Genomic DNA, 8,707 nt, shown 5'->3' on the forward strand with positions numbered 1-8,707 from the left:
AACTACACTATGAAAACAGGAAGGATACAATATGTCATGATCAGAGCGGATAAATGAGGGGTCTTTCTACAATGGTCAATATAATACCTCATTTTAAGCATTTAGGATTCTAAAAAAGGAAGCAAATGTAAGAATTATAAAAATTGAAGTTATATTTTAACCAACTAACAACCAATTTTGCTAACGATTTCAAATTATACTTATCTACAAGAGTGAGGAAAATAGGCTCCCTTACCAATTGTTTTGTCATCCGTTCAGCACATAGCATTGTTACCTAAACCATGTTCACAAAATACTTGACAGGCCTTGTGTGAATAAAGCCACAATGTTAATATGGCCTTGTAAACAAGTTTCCAGGAAGAATGTCACTTTGAAACTAAAACTTCTGAGTATATAATCTGCAATCTACAAATCTATGGGTTTATGTTTACTTTATATGCGTCCCACATTGAGATTTTTAATTTCATACCTCAACTGTTTTCTTCCAGATCATTTCACAATACAGTGTCAGATCCAATCTCTATCCAAGATTACTAACGTTTTGTTTCACGAGTAACACAAGTCCCTAAATGTTTATCCACCTGTGAATGCCCAGAGCTCAGACTTTTTTTTTAATTTTTATTTTTCCGAGTTGATATTCCGATATAGATAACATACAGAAAAGAAGAAAGTTGATTTTGTTGTTTAATCTATTTGTTGCATCCTGAAAAATATGAAGATGACTCATCATATGACTACATAACAGTAAAATAGGTGACTTAGGAAAGAATAAGTAGAAAGACTCCACTAATTAGGCTCTGGTGAACAATCAAACATCAAAGCAAATCATTAATGAGCAGAAGCAAAGAAGAAAAAGGGCACACAGACCTGACAGCTTCTGCAATAGAGAATTCTGTCTGAAGTTCTTGCCATAGCGACCAGATGGAGGGGGGGTAAAGAGATGAGCCTTGCTGACTTGCAGGCTTTGCATGACATAGGAGTGCAGGCGTCTACAATTGTAACTCTTGTCAGAGAGTCACTAGGATTGACTGGAGTTCAGTAGGTTAGACAGGTATCAGAGCTGGCCATCTTTCTGAAGATTATCTTACAACCTATTTATGTTTATTTCTACTTTTCAAATATTTTGATTAAATGCTCATACATTCACATTCCAGAAATGTTCAACATGCATACTTTTAAAGAGCTATTAATACGTTATTTCTAGCAAATGTTCTTTTAAACAGTGTCTAGAATCTTCGCGATTAGAAGGAATACAATGTTGCTGAAGATTAAGGTTACGACCTAAATCTATTAGAATTGAAATCTTTAAATTAGATCACCTTCTTGGTGTATATTCCTTCATGAATCTTATTTTAGCTAGTTTCAGTATTTATAATCAGACTTTAGCTCATAAATCTAGACTAAAATTAATGTTGTTTCAAATGGGTGTTAATCGATTTCATTCAATATTTGGAAGGATTCAAACTATGCATCTTTCTTTTGCTACCTCATACTGTACAGATATTGATTTGTACTGCCTAAACCATCATAAATAATTGATTTGGATCCTTAGATGCACACTTGGAATTTTATTTCTCTTTCAATGTTTTATATCTTGAATGAGCCATACTTCATTTTTTTCATATAAAAATTGAACATTTTTTTTTAAACTTCACAATTTCTGAATTGTTTTACTTCTTTCTTATACTAACTATATGTTCTAATCTACTCTGTTTCTGAGGTTCAGTGCGGTGATGACAGTCGCTCCTGAAAGTCTGAATGCTGCCATAATCTGTGATTTAACATAATGAAGAAAATTTCTCTATCCAAATACTACATAAATTTCCCCCAAATATCATGGACTTTAAGACTGCATTACTCTGACAATGTATTTTTATGACAATCTAATATTCTTCATTATGAAGGATTCGATCCTGTATATAGTGCTCTCAGCCATACTTTTTAAAATTAAAAAACACCTAAACTGTTTTCAAAATACCAAACACATGTATTTTACTGAGTGTTAACATATGATTTAAATATAATTTTAAATGCCTTTCATCTAGAACAAATATAAGAAATGCTTCATATATTCATATATTCCTGTATCCTTTCAAAAGATAGGAATTCACTCTGTCCTAGTCACCATGTTAGATGATTTTTAAAAAATCTCAATATTACACTTTCAACAATTGTGAAGAGTGGGAGACTTTAATCTTACTTCCAAGCTTATAAGTTAGCCTACCACAGTTTCATATAAAACTGGGATGGCACTGGAGCCAAGACTGCTGAGTTATTGAATACATTTACTGCTTAAATAGAGATACAAACATAAACAAAACATAGTCATTGTCCTTGAGATGCTCAAAGTCAAGTGAGGGGAAACAAGAAGGCATAAAAAAGAAGGGAAATTATAATACAATCTAGTGAGTACTGCAGTAAAATTTGAATAGTGGTTATAAATGTAAAACACCATCTATTGATATTACAAAATTACTTGTACATATTTCTTGAATAGCAATGTACTGAAAGAAGGTATTGCTTATAAGAAATAACCAAAATATTTTTGAATTCTAGATCATAATATCATTTTCAGAAATATTTTTAATTGAATTAAATTTTATTCACAATTGGCAATGATCATAACTAAACGAAAATTAAAGCTTACCATGCAGAATGTCAAATTCTTTATGAGTTTTTCCATTTCATCTCCATTACAACCTTAAGAGATGTCATATTTAATTTAATATTGATGATTAACACATAGTATTCAAGGTTTTGCAAACCATGGACATTTCGGAAAAGATTTTGAAAATCTATACCACAATAAGAAATATATACCCTAAATATGAATATTGATGACTTGTGTGCCGTAACTAAAACGATAGTCAACAATTAGATAAGAACTGACTATAACCTAAATTTGGGTAATCACAATAATAAAAATTATATGTAAAATGAATAAGTAAAATGTGTTTATTCTCAGAGGGGAAAAAAAATCCCAATATTACACTTTCAACAATTATGAAGAATGTGAGATTTTAATCCTATTTCCAAGCTCACAAATTAGCCTACCGCAGTTTCATGTGAAACTGAGATGCCACGGGAGCCGGGACTGCTGAGTTATTGAGCATACTTACCACTTAAATTTGATAAGTGAGGCTTTTGGGGATCCTTGTTGGTGGCTATATTTGAGACCCACCTACCTCAAATAGGAATATCAGGCTACAGAGTCACAAGCCCTCCACGGGCAAATGTTTAGTGTTAACAACAACATAACAGCAAGCTAATAAATGCTTTTCTGAAGTTGTGGACCTGGTGGTCCTGTCAGGGAGGAAACAGGGATTCTCTGGCTGGAGGATGCTTCCCTTTGTCAGAGGCTCTAATCAAAGTCACTAGTCACAGACACTTGTATTGTCTCCAACATCCAGTGTCCAATAGGCATTGAGACTCCTTTTTAGTAAGTAGGGAGATGAAGTGACAGCAGTTTTTCTTTGAGAAGTCACTGTGAATCTACCCACATAATCCCAAGAAAGTTTATTCATCAAGTGGGCCCCAGAATTTTTGTCAGGGCTTATCAGTGACCCTTTCTGGAGGAGAAGTGAAAACACAGCAGTCAGGCCTTTGAGACTTAGGCTTCTGGCTTGGCATCCAAGAGGACGTCACCTATGTTATGAAAGCTTTGGACATCAGAGGGCAGAGGCACGTGCACTAAATTCTGATCCACTCATTAGTGGCAAATATTAGATAGTGTGTCCCGTTAGCACTTCTCTGCCCGTAGCTCTTCCTAGTTCAGGCTAATGTCCCTGACATTTATGGGATGAGATGTACAAGCACATAACAAATCAATCTCTACTGTACATTGAGATGTACAAGCAATGACAATACATCAAATTGGCCCATGGAGTTCCTCCTATGAGGTCACAATAGTTTTCCTCCCCTACGTTTTATTATTCAATATTTCTTTTTTAAATCCTAGCACAACTTGCAGATAAGCTTCAAGTGTGTATCCCCCAAGTCCCATGGCAAAGAAGCAGAGGTGCGCTGCAAATAGTGGGTTTGTGTCACAGCTGAGAAACCATGAGCTTAGAAAACCCAGTCTTTAAAGGGGGATGTTGGTTTACTAAGAAGCAGTTAGGTTTACCTGTTCAACCTTTGTCTGGGAGGAAGACAGCATCGTTATTCTAGACAGGACACAAATTCTCCCTCTGCCCTGAAGGGAAACACTTCTCTGTTTTCCAAGAGTGTTTCTACTAATACCTGTGAAAAGAGCAAATGGATCTAAAGCTGATGCAAAACATACAGAAACAAGACAGAACCATGGAGATCCATATGATGGGAGACAAGCCTATAAGTCTGAATTTCTCATGAACTATAGTAGCCTCGTTAAGACAATGGCCTAGTCTCTTGTGCTCATTGTTTTATTCAAAGAAGTTTTCAAATTCCCTGAAGCATAACAGAAACTTAATATTTGTCAGTAAATAAATGAAGTGAGATGTAATAAAATCAGATCTGTAGTTATAGGAGAGGATAACATGTACTTTAGCATCGTAGTGGCACCAGGAGTCTGAAATGCATGAAAATCTCCACAGTTAAAATGATCAGTATGAGGCATAATCTGCCGTTATACCTCTGTTTGATCCCCACATAGATAAAACTGCACCAAACTGGAGAAAAACAGAAAAAAGTTCCGTGGAAATTACTGAAGAAAATGCACTTTTTAGCCTAGATAAGAAATCGTAAAGGGAAATAATGCTTTCTATCTAATATAAACATAGTATTTATAAAATTATAAAGTACGTAAATATCCAGATAAGAAATATAAAATTAAACTCGAATAATTTATTGGTTAAAAGTAAACACATTCATTTATAGTAATAACATTGAGACATTGTGTCTCATATTGAGAATTCTGTGTCTGAAGACCAATAATCGATATACTCAAACATGATTTACGTTGCCTGTGCAATTATGACTAAAACTCTAAGCCTGCCTTCAAAAATCCTTTCTCAAAATTTGACTATATATTGTTTATCCTTCTAAATATGTCCGAGGTTTCTAAACTTTTCCCTAAGCTCTTGCTCTCCCTTCCATCTACAATAGACTCCTGCTCCAACTCTGCTGAAATCGTAACAATGATTCAAGGGCAATTTCAAATGCTAAATTCTTAAAACAACTTGTTATGATTGATAGTGTTTCTCTCTAGAACCCACAGAACGTATACCTGCAAACCACAAAACAGCTAGTATGCATTCTGCCACACACACACACACACACACACACACACACACACACACACACGTTGTTCTGTCTGGTAATATTGCGCCAGCAAGTGTTGAATTACATCGTTGGATTACTTATTTAAAATCTGCGAGTTTTTAAGGGCAAGTTCATAACTTCTCCATTAGATGTTAATCGAAACAAAAATTAAAAATGTTTTCCTTCCCTTTATTTTAGAATTTTAATCCACCTTGTCTTTCAGATGATTAAGATAGCATTTAGTACTGCACTTTAACATAAATTTACATCTCGTGTCAAAAATCAATAAGTAGAGAATTAAGGCTTTGGTATGATTTAGGGATAATGTTATTCTAAATGAAAAAGAAATGACTAATTAAGTCAAGATTATAAGGAGCACATCCTTTCAGATAATTGACATAACATATTACGGCAACAAGAGAAAGCATATAGAAAGTATTTTGTTAATTTTTTAAAAAATTCAAAATTAAGAGGCAAAACTTTTTGTTACATAGTATAACTCATTCTTTTCAGCACATTTGAAGGTTTTGCAAACTTTTTAAAACTTTGGGCTTAGTAAGTCCCACAAATGTTTGAAACTAAAAATGTATTCTTGAAATCTGTAAGGTTATTTTACATTTACATAAAACTAACCTAAGACCAGAACATGGTTTGTATTTTGAGAACTTGGAATAATATTATACAATTATCTAAAGGATACATGTGATTAATTGGGAGATGGGAATTAAGACGCCCTCATTGTGTATACAACTCTTTGGATATTAAATCTAATCTTTGTTGGAACGTCCATTTGCTCTCTCGGTCCCTTATGACAATATTTATGTAATTTCCATGTATTTTCTCTAGATTGGACCTCCCTTAGTACAATAAAAAATAAAATAAAAGAACATTTCTTAAAATTTCAGGAAAATTTGGAAAAGATGGCAGTTTTACATTAGAGCTTTACATTAGAGCTTACATTAGAGCTGCCATCTTTTCCAAATTTTCCTGAAAAAGAAATGAGATGTTTTATGGCTTTACTTGTCAGCAATAATAAATGCCACTGGGAGAAATAATTTAGGGGCTTTAGGAAACATTTCTAAGGTATAGAAAGAACGATTAGATTTTAGAGCAATGGTTTAATCAATCATTTATTGAATAAATATTGGAGAAATAAAACAATATGCAAAAATTGGGTGAAAACTAAGGAAACACTAAAAATCTACTTCTTGATCTGCATATGGAGGATTTCAAGTAATCTGTACAAATAATGTAAATTCAAAGTGTTATCACCATAATCTGTACATTATTAATTTGTAAAAGATGATAATTTAATTGATTTTAGAAAAATCATACATGTAATAATAAAATTTCAATACCAAAAGTAAAAAATAAATTGAAAATTTTCTTCTAGAAATAAACGTTGACACTAAGTCAACAATGTCCAAGACATCAAACTACATGTAGATGAAAATTTTTTTAAACATAGAAAGACAAATACTGAGAAATATTTTATAAATGTAGGGGTAATTTTGTGATAAATTCTATCTGATGATGACTGCTATGGGCAGACTGCAGTCTAACAAAAGTAGATTTATTAAGTTGTTACTGCCAAGTTGGGGATCTGAAGGAACCCCTGAATTTTTCTCATCAGACAAAAGAAGAGACAGCATTAATATAGGATTTGGGGAAAAGGTGCATTTTAGGTCAAATTAAAATAAAGCAGTGGTTTGATAGTCTTAGCAAAGTAGAGCTGTTTGTAAAGTTTTTAATATAAGATGTTGGATGCTTAATGAAACTAGAGTCCTGTTTTCCTTGGAAACTAGAAAGTTGAAATAAATTTGGTCTACTGTGTTTGGAAAATCTTAGCTGATGTCCTGAACCTAAAATGGAAAAGGAGGTTAAGTGACTAAGTATATGTCAAAGCGACTAAAATCCTTCAAACAATTGTGGAGTGTTTCATTTTCTTATGATTTCAAACAGCAATGTTTCTGACAGTCTATGATTTTAGAGAATGTTTCCCCAGCATTGTCTTTTTATTAATTGACATACACAGTATTTACAAGTTCATAACAGAATCCTGCAGAACACACATTTTAAGAAACATTTGATGTATTCTTTCCTGTTTTTAATCAAAGAAAAAGAATATCACATGGCAATATGGCTAAAAATGGCATTATTCAATAATAGCTTCTCCCTCAGAATAAGGTTATCACTGTTCCATTGACTTCTAGCATTAAATCTTCTTGTGGAGAAATCAAAGGTCAGCCTGATATTTTCCTTTAATTTACATTTTTCTACCTATGCATAGGACATTAATTTTTTTTTTTTTGGTATTATGTGGTGTCTTCTGAGCAATTTTATTGTTCATTCCACCTACTCAACTGTGTATCATAACACTGCACAAATATTACTTCTGACATCATCTTGGTGCCTTAATTAAGCATTGGCCTAGGAATTTATACTTTCATCTGAACATTAGCCTAGTTATTTTACCCCGACTTTACTCAACCGACTTTCTCCAGAAGCCCTCACCACTTGACTCAAAAGGTGAATGAAATAAAATTAGTTGTGTTTTTATATCCTATTTTTAATGGTTTGCAAATGGAGCAAAATAATTTCCTGCACATCTCAGTTTGTCTTCCCAGAGGATCATGTGCTGTTAGTTGTGTCTTTATTTTGTTTTTAGTTCTGCAGAACCCCAGCTTATTATTGGGGCATTAGCTCTTATTATTAGCTCTGTGAATATATAGTCATTCTGTGTCTCTACATTATTTACCTACTTTTAAAGCAAACCAAACAATGAATTCAAGAACTGACTCTTCATTCTCCTGAGAAATTGCTGGGGAAGTAGGTGTATTTACACTCATGGGCATTCTGGCCATTTATTTTTTCCGAAACTTCCTTCTTATCCTCTCCTTTTGATAATTTTGAATTGGGGTATGTTAAAATGCAGTCCCAGGATTTGGCCAGCTTGCCTTCTTTTCCTAACTTTATTTCTGTGGTGTTGGTCTCTGTGTTTCCTTGGCCTCTTATTGCATGAGATTTGGCAGCTTTGCTTTTCTGTCGTAGATGATAACTTTCACTGTTCTGTTTTTGTCGTTGTTCCTTTTTTAAATTTTGTATTTTTGTCTACAGTCATGCTACCCTGACAAGCCCGATCCCGTCTGATCTCAGAAGCTAAGCAGGGTCGGGCCCGTTTAGTACTTGGATGGGAAACCACCGAGGAAGACCAGGTGCTGTAGGCATAACAATCAAAAAATAAGGGATTTCGAGCTGACAAGGTCCTTGCAATCTGTGAGGTCAACCAAGGGTTGCCTCGTCTAAAAAAATAATAATTAAATAAATAATTATTTAAAAAAATTTTTATTACACTTATTGAGGTAATATTGGTTAATAACATATACATTTCAGGAATACAACTTTATAATACAACATCTGTATACTCTGATAAGTGTTCACCTCTCGAAGTCTAGTCTCTTTCCGTCAC

General features: G+C 33.6%; 1 pseudogene; it reads left to right on the plus strand.

The window, feature by feature from the left end:
- Positions 1-8,347: 8,347 nt before the first annotated feature.
- Positions 8,348-8,465, plus strand: LOC112481035 (annotated as a pseudogene).
- The last annotated feature ends 242 nt before the right edge of the window (positions 8,466-8,707 follow it).

The sequence above is a fragment of the Pteropus alecto genome, unplaced genomic scaffold (assembly GCF_000325575.1).
Source record: "Pteropus alecto unplaced genomic scaffold, ASM32557v1 scaffold435, whole genome shotgun sequence".
Classification (NCBI taxonomy): domain Eukaryota; kingdom Metazoa; phylum Chordata; class Mammalia; order Chiroptera; family Pteropodidae; genus Pteropus; species Pteropus alecto.